The sequence below is a fragment of the Bubalus kerabau genome, chromosome 21 (genome assembly GCF_029407905.1).
Source record: "Bubalus kerabau isolate K-KA32 ecotype Philippines breed swamp buffalo chromosome 21, PCC_UOA_SB_1v2, whole genome shotgun sequence".
NCBI classification, from domain to species: Eukaryota; Metazoa; Chordata; class Mammalia; order Artiodactyla; family Bovidae; genus Bubalus; species Bubalus kerabau.
The window spans coordinates 25,357,478-25,370,716 of NC_073644.1; the positions used below are offsets into that span (position 1 = coordinate 25,357,478).

The following is a 13,239-nucleotide window of genomic DNA, read 5'->3' on the forward strand; positions in this document are numbered from 1 at the left end:
AAATGTTATGAATACAATTCAACACACATTTCTGAAAAACTGTCTCTTTGGTATTCAAGAGATAGAAGAATCTTTAAGTTATTCTTTGTCTATAGCACTTGCTCAAAGGATGGACTGGTAGCCAAAGGGTCATGTGCTGTTTTACTGTGAATGAAAATTACAGAGCATTCTTTTCACTTTGGCTTTCATAAAATCATTTTACATACGATGTTGTCACCATCTCTACAATTTATTTAAACAAGGCTTCAGAAAAATCTGTTTTTTTGGGGGGGTGTCAGATAATTCCTGAATTTTGTTAGGGTAAATATGGAGACTTTTTCATCAACACTCTTTCTTCGACCATCATTTTATACCCACAAGCCAACTGTCTTCATGTGATACATTTACTTTTCAAAGGGAGTTAGTACTCTAAAGGGGCAAAAGCAAGAGCTCTTTTGAATAGGTTTCCTACCTAAATGACATCAGAGCTGCAAAACCTTCTTTGGTTCAAGAAGTGAAACTAACTTCTCCTTCACAAAATGTGATATAAGGGACATAGGGTAAGAAGTAGAAAATTTCAGCTAAATGATTTTTTTCCAGCTGGAATAAACTGTTTATTCTTAAAGCCTTGGAACCAAAAAGTGTATTGTGTTAGTAATTCATTTCTCTGGTAGTTGCTAGTGTTAAGAATGATCAAAAGATTTAGTTAAACTAATAAAGTAGAGTCTATATTGACAAGGGTTTAGTATATAGAATAAATAATTTATATGAATAAGACTCACATATCTGACACATTAGAAGAATAAGACATAATAAATGATTGTGTCCTTGTTCTTTGCTAGGCTCCAGAAAGGGATCATTTGTTATTCATCTGTTATTCATCTTTGTTGCTGTCATTCTTAGCGTAGTACCTGAAACAACAGCTAGCCAGAATGCAAAATTGACCCAATCCTATGCTAGTAACTCTCCCATTTATATTTCTAAGTCTAAGCACCAGACTTACATAATTACATATTGGAAATCTTCACTTGATGCCCCTCCATTCAAAGTAGAACTCACCATCTTTTCAGAACCTTCCCATAATACTCCAACCAACTTAACTGTTAACTTGTACTTCCTCCTACAGCCTCTCTTTCGGTTGTCAGCATCACCATGTACCTAATTACCTAGAAATGGATTCTGGGGAAAAGGTCACCCTTGACTTTTTGCTCTTCCTTAATTCAGTACCATTCAAATAAATGTTTGAGGGACTCAGATATACCCACTTCACTGTATATTAAACCCACTTTCTTCTTTCCCTCCTGACTGCCATTGCTTCCATCAGCTCTTCCTTTAACACTGTAATAATTTCTTCACTTATCTCTCTGCTTGCACACTCATATGACAGATCTGACCATATTGCAGTCAGAGCCTTCTATTTGAGGTTCTACATCCATGGTTTAACCATCTACAGGTGGATACAGAGGATGTCTGTAAGAGACTTGAGAAACCCCAGATTTTGGTGTCAGTAGGGGGTCCTAGAACCAAACCCCCACAAAACCAAGGGACCCACAGTATTTCATTATTTAGAAACACGTTTCCTGTGGTCATGTATGGATGTGAGAGTTGGACTGTGAAGAAGGCTGAACGCCAAAGAATTGATGCTTTTGAACTGTGGTGTTGGAGAAGACTCTTGAGAGTCCCTTGGACTGCAAGGAGATCCAACCAGTCCATTCTGAAGGAGATCAGCCCTGGGATTTCTTTGGAGGGAATGATGCTGAAGCTGAAACTCCAGTACTTTGGCCACCTCATGTGAAGAGTTGACTCATTGGAAAAGACTCTGATGCTGGGAGGGATTGGGGGCAGGAGGAGAAGGGGACAACAGAGGATGAGATGGCTGGATGGCATCACTGACTCGATGGACATGAGTCTGAGTGAACTCCAGGAGTTGGTGATGGACAGGGAGGCCTGGCGTGCTGCGATTCACGACTGAGCGATTGAACTGAACTGAATTGAACTGCCTTCATTTGCCCACAGAAGGTAGTTCTAGCCTTGTCTGTTTTCTCCAGTCTCATCTGCTACCATTCCTTTTCATTCCACACCACGGTCCCTGTTTAATGCCCCTGCTCTTCCCACTAGGGTCTGCCCAGGACTCTCCCGAACATTCATGAAGTCTCAGCTCAATATCACTGTTCACTCTGCTCCAAAAACAGTTCTTCCCCTGGAGGTGGAAGCTATTGCTCTCCCTTCACTTTTTTATTTTTTTTTGCCATTACAGTTTTATTGAGGAGCAACCCCACGTCCAAGGAGCAGTGGCTGCGCCGGCGCAGGAGGGCTGAGAGGAGCTATTCCACGTTCAAGGTCAGGAGGGGTGGTGGTGAGGAGATACCCCTCATCTAAGGTGAGGAGATACCCCTTGTCCAAGGTGAGGAGATACCCCTCGTCCAAGTTAAGGAGCAGCGGCTGCACTTTGCTGGAGCAGCCGTGACGAGATACCCCACGTCCAAGGTAAGAGAAACCCAAGTAAGACGGTAGGTGTTGCAAGAGGGCATCAGAGGACAGACACACTGAAACCATAGTCACAGAAAACTAGTCAATCTAACCACACTAGGACCACAGCCTTGTCTAACTCAATGAAACTAAGCCATGCCCTGTGGGGCCACCCAAGACGGGAGGGTCATGGTGGAGAGGTCTGACAGAATGTGGTCCACTGGAGAAGGGAATGGCAAACCACTTCAGTATTCTTGCCTTGAGAACCCCATGAACAGTATGAAAAGGCAAAATGATAGGATACTGAAAGAGGAACTCCCCAGGTCAGTAGGTGCCCAATATGCTACTGGAGATCAGTGGAGAAATAACTCCAGAAAGAATGAAGGGATGGAGCCAAAGCAAAAACAATACCCAGTTGTGGATGTGACTGGTGATAGAAGCAAGGTCTGATGCTGTAAAGAGCAATATTGCATAGGAACCTGGAACATTAGGTCCATGAATCAAGGCAAATTGGAAGTGGTCAAATAGGAGATGACAAGAGTGAACATCAACATTTTAGGAATCAGCGAACTAAAATGGATTGGAATGGGTGAATTTAACTCAGATGACCATTATATCTACTACTGTGGGCAGGAATCCCTTAGAAGAAATGGAGTAGCCATCATGGTCAACAAAAGAGTCCAAAATACAGTACTTGGATGCAATCTCAAAAATGACAGAATGATCTCTGTTCGTTTCCAAGGCAAACCATTTGATATCACAGTAATCCAAGCCTATGCCCCAACCAGTAATGCCGAAGAAGCTGAAGTTGAACAGTTCTATGAAGACCTACAAGACCTTTTAGAACTAACACCCCAAAAAGATGTCCTTTTCATTATAGGGGACTGGAATGCAAAAGTAGGAAGTCAAGAAACACCTGGAGTAACAGGCAAATTTGGCCTTGGAGTACAGAATGAAGCAGGGCAAAGGCTAATAGAGTTTTGCCAAAAGAACACACTGGTCATAGCAAACACCCTCTTCCAACAACACAAGAGAAGACTCTACACATGGACATCACCAGATGGTCAACACCGAAATCAGACTGATTATATTCTTTGCAGCCAAAGATGGAAAAGCTCTATACGGTCAGCAAAAACAAGACCGGGAGCTGACTATGGCTCAGATCATGAACTCCTTATTGCCAAATTCAGACTTAAATTTAAGAAAGTAGGGAAAACCACTAGATCATTCAGGTATGACCTAAATCAAATCCCTTATGATTATACAGTGGAAGTGAGAAATAGATTTAAGGGCCTAGATCTGATAGATAGAGTGCCTGATGAACTATGGACTGAGGTTCGTGACACTGTACAGGAGACAGGGATCAAGACCATCCCCATGGAAAAGAAATGCAAAAAAGCAAAATGGCTGTCTGGGGAGGCCATACAAATAGCTGTGAAAAGAAGAGAAGTGAAAAGCAAAGGAGAAAAGGAAAGATATGAGCATCTGAATGCAGAGTTCCAAAGAATAGCAAGGAGAGATAAGAAAGACTTCCTCAGCAATCAACGCAAAGAAATAGAGGAAAACAACAGAATGGGAAAAACTAGAGCTCTCTTCAAGAAAATTAGAGATACCAAGGGAACATTTCATGCAAAGATGGGCTCAATAAAGGACAGAAATTGTAGGGACTTAACAGAAGCAGAAGATACTAAGAAGAGGTGGCAAGAATACACAGAAGAAATGTACAAAAAATATCTTCACGACCCATATAATCACGATGGTGTGATCACTCATCTAGAGCCAGACATCCTGGAATGTGAAGTCAAGTGGGCCTTAGAAAGCATCACTACGAACAAAGCTAGTGGAGGTGATGGAATTCCAGTTGAGCTATTTCAAATCCTGAAAGATGATGCTGTGAAAGTGCTGCACTCAACATGACAGCAAATTTGGAAAACTCAGCAGTGGCCACAGGACCGGAAAAGGTCAGTTTTCATTCCAATCCCAAAGAAAGGCAATGCCAAAGAATGCTCAAACTACCGCACAATTGCACTCATCTCACATGCCAGTAAAGTAATGCTCAGGGTTCTCCAAGCCAGGCTTCAGCAATATGTGAACCGTGAACTTTCTGATGTTCAAGCTGGTTTTAGAAAAGGCAGAGGAACCAGAGATCAAATTGCTAACATCCGCTGGATCATGGAAAAAGCAAGAGAGTTCCAGAAAAACATCTATTTCTGCTTTATTGACTATGCCAAAGCCTTTGACTGTGTGGATCACAATCGACTGTGGAAAATTCTTCAAAAGATGGGAATACCAGACCACCTGATCTGCCTCTTGAGAAATGTGTATGCAGGTCAGGAAGCAACAGTTAGAACTGGACATGGAACAACAGACTGGTTCCAAATAGGAAAAGGAGTACGTCAGGGCTGTATATTGTCACCCTGTTTATTTAACTTATATGCAGAGTACATCATGAGAAACGCTGGGCTGGAAGAAGCACAAGCTGGAATCAAGATTGCTGGGAGAAATATCTATAACCTCAGATATGCAGATGACACTACCCTTATGGCAGAAAGTGAAGAGGAACTAAAAAGCCTCTTGATGAAAGTGAAAGAGGAGAGTGAAAAAGTTGGCTTAAAGCTCAACATTCAGAAAATGAAGATCATGGCATCCGGTCCCATCACTTCATGGGAAATAGATGGGGAAACAGTGGAAACATTGTCAGACTTTATTTTTTGGGCTCCAAAATCACTGCAGATAGTGATTGCAGCCATGAAATTAAAAGACGCTTACTCCTTGGAAGGAAAGTTATGACCCACCTAGATAGCATATTCAAAACCAGAGATATTACTTTGCCAACAAAGGTCTGTCTAGTCAAGGCTATGGTTTTTCCAGTAGTCATGTATGGATATGAGAGGTGGACTGTGAAGAAAGCTGAGCGCCAAAGAATTGATGCTTTTGAACTTTGGTGTTGGAGAAGACTCTTGAGAGTCCCTTGGACTGCAAGGAGATCCAACCAGTCCATTCTGAAGATCAGCCCTGGGATTTCTTTGGAAGGAATGATGCTAAAGCTGAAACTCCAGTACTTTGGTCACCTCATCCGAAGGGTTGATTCACTGGAAAAGACTCTGATGCTGGGAGGGATTGGGGGCAAGAGGAGAAGGGGACGAAAGAGGATGAGATGGCTGGATGGCATCACTGACTCGATGGACGTGAGTCTGGGTGAACTCCGGGAGTTGGTGATGGACAGGAAGGCCTGGCATGCTGCGATTCATATGGTCGCAAAGAGTCGGACACGACTGAGCGACTGAACTTACTTAGAACTTACAGTTTTATTGTAAAGGACACAGGTCAGGATGAGCCTAGTGGAGAGACACAGGGATGGACTTTCTTTCACAGTGTCAGAGCAGGTTACCTATTTATTATTGGGCACCTGTCACTCACCTATCACTGAGTGACCTTGATTTATTTATTTACAAGTCCATGTTTGATTCGACTCCACATTTTGGGATCCTTGGGGGGCATAAATCATGTTTCCTCAATTAGCTGAATTCCCAGTGCCTCACACTGTGTCTCACACTGTGTTAGAGAATAATAAATGTCTTATATTAATTAATGACTATTAATCATGATAATAACTGTCCCAGAATTTTGATTGGCCACTCATTAAGTTGTTCACTAATTTTAGAGCTGGTAGCTGTGATAAAAATGCAATGCTTTTGTAAAAACCTCCTCATTCAAAATTATTCCATATCCCCTGCATTCCCAATTGCATGGATACCTGGAAGTGTCAACAATTTTATTTTAGGATGTAATTAGCTTCTTTTCCTAAGCTGAAATATAGTTCAAGTAATAACTGGAGATCTACAAAGTGTGAAGAACAGATGCAATAGAGTGATAAAGTGGTCTTCAAAATGCAGAGAGATTGAGGAGTATTCTTTTTTTTATTTTATTATTATTTTTAAATATAAAATTTTTTATTTTAGTTGGAGGCTAATTAGTTTACAATATTGTATTGGTTTTGCCATACAAGACTTCAAGAGCAAGTATAAGTTTCTTTCAAAGCAGAGACAACAATTTTACTCAAGAAAGAGGATAGACCACAGATGATACTGGAAAAGAGAGCTCTCCAGAGTATGAAGTGATGGTAGCTCACATGTGAATTCTTAAATCGTAGCTTTTAATGAATAAGATCCTAGGGAAATACCAGTCTTGTATTGTCCCTGAAAATGCAAGATGGATGCTATTATATCCAATGGTAGCTGTATCAGCACTATTTTGCCAAATTGACATAATAAATCTGGATAAATCACCAAGTGGAGGGCGACTCAATGAGAGTTTTGCAGGAACTCGAGGGTGAAATTAGGCCACTGGGATTTATTGGTATGTAAGCTACTATGCCAGATTGCAAATGTGACCCCTGTTACAAAGAAGGATTCAGGGGGCAGGCAGAAATATAGACTGTGGGAAGCATGCCAATACCAGATGTGTTCAGACCTTGCTTAGCCCGGTCGTTGGATAAACCTTTAAGAAGTTTAGTGAATGGAGATGATGGACTTGGCTATGGAGAGGTACCAACAGTTAAACACAGAGGGATAGTTTTAAAGAACATTTTCAGTAGATGTAACAGGATGAAGAAAAGGGACTGAAAGAGAAAAATTTTCTAAAGGCCTTTGACAAGATTTCACACCAAACACTATCACTTAAACAAAGTCACCTTAGGATCAGCGTCTTTATTTTGTTGTGAAAAAAGACTTAGCATTGATGCAGGGATCAAAAATTAGGGAGAAGTTGGTACATCCCAAATGGAGAATGTAAGAGCTGTTCTCATTAGAAATCCTCCCTAGTTGGGGCAGTTTGACTCATGAACAGTCAGTGACAGCCCTTGGGTATCTAAAAAGTGAAAAGTCAAGCTCTCGAGGATGAATAATGCGCAATTCCCAGGAGTCTTGGGCAAATGAGCAGGAAAGCAATGTATTGTTCCAAAGTGAGTTCTGCACACACATGCTTCCAGAGTAAAGTGGTGAAATGGCGCACATGGAATGTTGGTTGTTGGCTGCAACTCAGGAAGCAGATCTGCCTGTGTGTGCTGAGGATGAAAAATGTAGATTGTTCCTAATACTGCAGCGGGCAGCACAGAGAGAAGCACTAGAAAAAGTTGAAAATCTTGCCTTGCTTTTATGGAAAGCTATGCCAGAAGCATAACTTCAGTTTAATGTGTAGTTCAGACTGGCACCTCAAGAAAGAGGGAGCTGACAACATGTGATCCAGCATTCCCTCTCCTGGGCATGTATCTGGAAACACTCTAATTTGGAAAGATACATGCACCCCAGTGTTCACAGGAGTGCCATTTAGAGTAGCAAAAACATAGAAACAAGCTAAATGTCTATCAACAAGTGAATGGATATAGAAGATGTGGTGCATATACACAGTGGAATATTGCTCAGCCATAAAAAAGAATGAAGGAATGCTATTTGCCGGAGCATGGATGGATCTAGAGATTATCATACTAAGTGAAATAAATCAGAAAGAGAAAGACAAATACCGATGATGTCACTTCTATATGGAATCTAAAAAATGATATCAATGAACTTATTTACAAGACAGAAACAGACTCACAGACACATAAAACAAAGTTATGTTTACCAAAAGGGGAAGGAGGTGGGGGAGGAATACATTGGGAATTTGGGAATGGCAGGTACACACTGCTATATATAAGAGAGATAAACAACAAGGCCCTACTGTATAGCAGGGAATTGTATGCAATATCTTGTAATAAGCCACATGGAAAAGAATATGAAAAAGAAATATAGATATATATGTATATAACTGAATCACTTTGCTATATACCAGAAACGAATACAACATTGTAAATCAACTATATACTTCAATAAAAAATAAATTAAAAATAATAGAGAGGCAACAGAGCCAAATGTGCTTGAGAGTATATGTACTACACACAGTGTATAATGGATACAGCATACAGTGTAGCCATTAGAATTGCTGATTTTTAGGGCTGGACTGGGCCTTAGAATCCGTGTTGAGTGACATGATCACATAAGCTTTTCTTTGTGAATGAAAGTTGCTAGTGTAAAAGTTATAGTAAAAGCTTTAAAAATAAGTTTACTACCAGCCTATAATTCTTTAAGTAAAACAAACATTGACTTCTGTTTTCTCTTTCAAAAGAGAGTGAGAACACAATGCACATACATATTTTACTCATTTCCCCCTACTCTCCATTATTTGTTTTTGGGAATCATGAAATAGATTCCATTTTAAGCCAATTACCCTGAAGCTGTTGCTTCTTCAAATTTTACTTTCCTATTCTAGCTTGACATCAGAAGATAACCAATTTCATAGAAAAAAACATACCCAATTAAATTGTTATATTGTATATAATTAACACCTAAAAGGATATGTAAGGGAACCAGCAAATTATCATAGGTAGAAACTAAAATTACCTCAGCAATCAATGTTTCTTTAAATTGTTTATTTCCTTTTATATTTTGCTCAGTCTGAAAAGTTTCAAATTTTCCCAAGGGAAGTCTGATTGAAAATGGAAAAAGGAAAGTGTTTACCCTTTGGTTAACATATATATGTGGAGGTTGGTAGAGTGTCTGTCTTAAAGACACGCATTACTTCACAGTTTGACTCATCAAACATAGACAATGGGTAAGTGCTTTACATAAGGGTTTTTCCTATGACTATACAAACAGACCCTGAATATTTATTGGAAGGACTGATGCTGAGGCTGAAACTCCAATAGTTTGGCCACCTGATGCGAAGAACTGACTCATTGGAAAAGACCCTGATGCTGGAAAAGATTGAAGGCAGGAGGAGAAGGGGATGACAGAGGATGAGATGGTTGGATGGTATCACCGACTTGATGGACATGAGTTTGAGCAAACTCTGGGAGATGGTGAAGGACGGGGAAGCCAGGCTGTTCTGCAGTCCTTGGGGTCACAAATAGTCGGACATGACCGAGCAACTGAGCAACAACAATACAAACAGATAAACTGACTTCTTTTAACCTAGAGATATTACTCTTAGGAAAAAGTTGTCTGGGAAGGAAAATCTACTTTTGACCAGAAGAAAAAACAACAAATAAACACTGATAGGTCTGGGGTAGTAGGTTGAAGTTGGAACTGTAAAAATTTAATAAACAGAAACCTCAATTACATAGACATCAGCAGGGGGAGCTCTTATACCCTGTGATGATAAGAGGCCAACAGGAGGACTCCTCCTCCTTCCTGGCAAGGACCCAGTCAATGAAAAGCCATGCACTCTGCCTCCCTTCCTGCCCTCTATAAAAGTATTCTTTCCTAGACCTGTGGGGACTCTCCAGGGTTGCAGACCTCAAATAGCAATTCCTTGCTGATCCCAAATAAATCTTTTTTTTTTTTTTTCTTTCAGAGAAATAACTGGTAGTTTGTTTCAGGTCAACAGACCAGAATAAAACATTTCTCCTAGTTCCCGAGAGAGTTTCCTGTTTGAAATTAGAGGACCCCATGACAAGTATCAACAGTATGTGAACTGAGAACAGGCTTCAACAGCATGCGAACCAACAACTTCCAGGTGTTCAAGTTGGATTTAGAAAAGGCTGAGGAACCAGAGAGATCAAATTGCCAACATCCAATGGATCATAGAAAAAGCAAGAGAGTTCCAGAAAAACATCTACTTCTGCTTCATTGACTATACTAAAGCCTTTGACTGTGTGGATCACAACAAACTGTGGAAAATTCTTAAAGAGATGGGAATACTAGATCACCTGAGTGGCCTCCAGAGAAATCTGTATGCAGGTCAAGAAGCAACAGTTAGAACTGGACATGGAACAATGGACTGGTTCCAAATGGGAAAAGGAGTACATCAAGGCTGTGTATTGTCACTCTGCTTCTTTAACTTATATGCAGAGTACATCATGCAAAATGCTGGGCTGGATGAATCACAATATGGAATCAAGATTGCTGGGAGAAATAGCAATACCTCAGATATGCAGATGACACCACCCTTACAGCAGAAAGCAAAGAGGAACTAAAGAACCTCCTGATGAAAGTGAAAGAGCAGAGTGAAAAAGCTGGCTTAAAACTCAACATTCAAAAAACAAGATCATGGTATCCGGTCCCACTTCATGGCATGCCATCACTTCATGGCAAATAGATGGGGAACCAATGAAAATAGTAAGAAATTTTATTTTCTTGGGCTCCAAAATCACTGCAGATGGTGACTACAGCCATGAAATTAAAAAACACTTGATTCTTGGAAGAAAAAATATGACAAACCTAGACAGCATATTAAAAAGCAGACACATTACTTTGTCAACAAAGGCCCATCTAGTCAAAGCTATGGTTTTTCCAGTAGTCATGTATGAATGTGAGAGTTGGACCATAAAGAAAGCTGAGTGCCATAGAATTGACGCTTTTGAACCGTGGTGTTGGAGAAGACTCTTGAGAGTTCCTTGGACTGCAAGGAGTTTAAACTAGTCAATCCTAAAGGAAATAAGGACAGATGCTGAAGCTGAAGCTCCAATACTTTGGCCACCTGATGCGAAGAGCCAACTCATTGGAAAAGAGCCTAATGCTGGGAAATATTGAAGGCAGGAGGAGAAAGCGACAACAGAGAATGAGATGGTTGGATGGCATCACTATGGACATGAGTTTGAGCAAGCTCTGGGAGTTGGTGGTGGACAGGGAAGCCCGGCGTGCTGCAGTCCATGGGGTTGCAAAGAGTCGGACATGACTGAGCAACTGAACTGATGACAAATATCAAGTCCCTGAAAGAGATTGAATTCTGACTGACTGTTTTCTGAGCAGGCTCAAGGAATTATTTCTTAATTTAAGAATACTAAAACTAGAAGCTTTTCTTTTACCAACATATTTTACCAAAGCATTTGGCAAGCATTTATGACAAGCAGAGGTCCAGCTCTCACGCTTCTGTTCCTCACACATTTTGGTGGCTTAATTCACAGAGAGAATTGCTTCTTCTTCTGTCTTCCACAGCGTGGCTCTGTGATAACATGTTTCTCTATCTGGAAATTATTTTGTTCATGTGGATCATGCATTTATTAACTCAATAAATATTGACTAGCAATGCCTCAGAGGTTGGGCATATAAAGGCAAATAAGGCATGACTCCTACCCTCCTTTTCCTCATCATCTACTGGGGAGAAAGAGTCAAAACTTGTTAATTTTAATACAACACATTTTATGGGCAAGGTTCATGTCTTACTCATCTATTATCTCCAGCTTATCATAGCACCTAGAACATAGTGAGTTCTTGATACAAGTTAAATGAACAAATGCACAAGTGAAATATTATGATTTACCACTTAAGTATTATATTGAGCAATACTATTTGAGGAAAACTGCAAAGATTGACTTTATAGGTCTTAATATTAGATTGTGCAGACATGTGATATGTTGAATTTAGAAGGGGTCATATACATAATTACTCTTGTTTTGGGGAGAGTGAAGTTAACATGTGGATGTATAGAATCCCTTATTTGGCCCTGGCATCACTTTGGGCTCCCCGTAATGTTAGCAAAACATTCAGGAAAAGAACCCTGACAGCACCGGGCCAGGCGAGTATGCTGGAAGTTTGTCCATAACGGAGACTAGAAGGGGCCAAACATGCTGACATCTCTCCCTCACTCCCATGAAATCCTACCTGCCACTCACCCAAGTGTGTCCAACAGAAAGACGAGTGACATTAAGGATGTTCAATTTATCTACAACTATGAAAATTCTTTGGAAAGAGCTTCCATTTTCACAACATGTAGGAGTGTTGGAGCAAAGTACTTTTCATCAGAACAAAATTTTAGTGAGTAAAGAATGTGGATACCTTGGATTTAAGATGTGCTAAGAAAAAAATCACCAAGACAAGTACGTTTTAAAGATGGAGTGCTCACCACATACATAATCATAAGCTAAGAGAAGAACATTTGGTTTCGTATGACTCTTTTCTTTATCCTTCATTGTCACACATCCATAGAGCCTCACACGTGAACAACACATTTTGTTGGTGTATTTGGTAGCGCATCTTGAATTAAACATCAGAATCATTTTTAAAACTCAAAAGGCAGAAGGATTTTGGCAGAGTTCCAGGATTATTTCATATTCACACATTTGAAATTATGCCATGGTACTTTCCATCGTGTTGGGGGCTCAGCAGTGTGAAAGGATATTCAAATGGCTCAGCAAGGTTTGATATGTCAAAAGAAAATGTCAAAAGAAAATTCCAGAATTTTGTATTCTCTATGAAAGACTATTACACGATGAATATGGAGTTATGGATGGCTATTGTAGAACTGACTCTAAATCTACAATGTAAAACTTGTTAAGTCCAAATATCTCTTTCACATACACTTTGTCAACTTGTCTAAATACTGCAAACTAGAAAGGTTAGGAATGTGAGCATAATAATAATATCCTGTAATAAACAGGGTAAGTCTAGGGGAAAAAACACATTAATTCTCATATAAAAAGATAAAATGGAAAGCATGAACTGATATACCTGAACTTAAACTGATGCCTGAAATAAAATGATTTTCCCCTACTTAACCCATCTAATAGGAAGTAAATTATCTAATCTTTTTATTTTCAGCTTCATCACTTACTCAACCTGGAAAATCATAATAATACAGCAGCAAACCAGTAAGATTGCTGGTACACAGTAATTGCTGAGTACCTCTTAGCTATTATTACAATTATAATATTGTTATTATTATCATTGGAGAATTGGCATTAAGAATCAATCTTCCAAATAAGAAAACCACTGTTTAGTGGTGGATTCATGTTGATGTATGGCAAAACCAATACAA

General features: G+C 39.8%; 1 protein-coding gene across 17 annotated transcripts in view; it reads right to left on the reverse strand.

Annotated features, from left to right (window-relative positions):
- DTNA (dystrobrevin alpha) overlaps positions 1 to 13,239 on the reverse strand; it is a 317,537-nt gene that overhangs the window by 96,913 nt on the left and 207,385 nt on the right. The gene's annotated exons all lie outside the window — the stretch shown is intronic.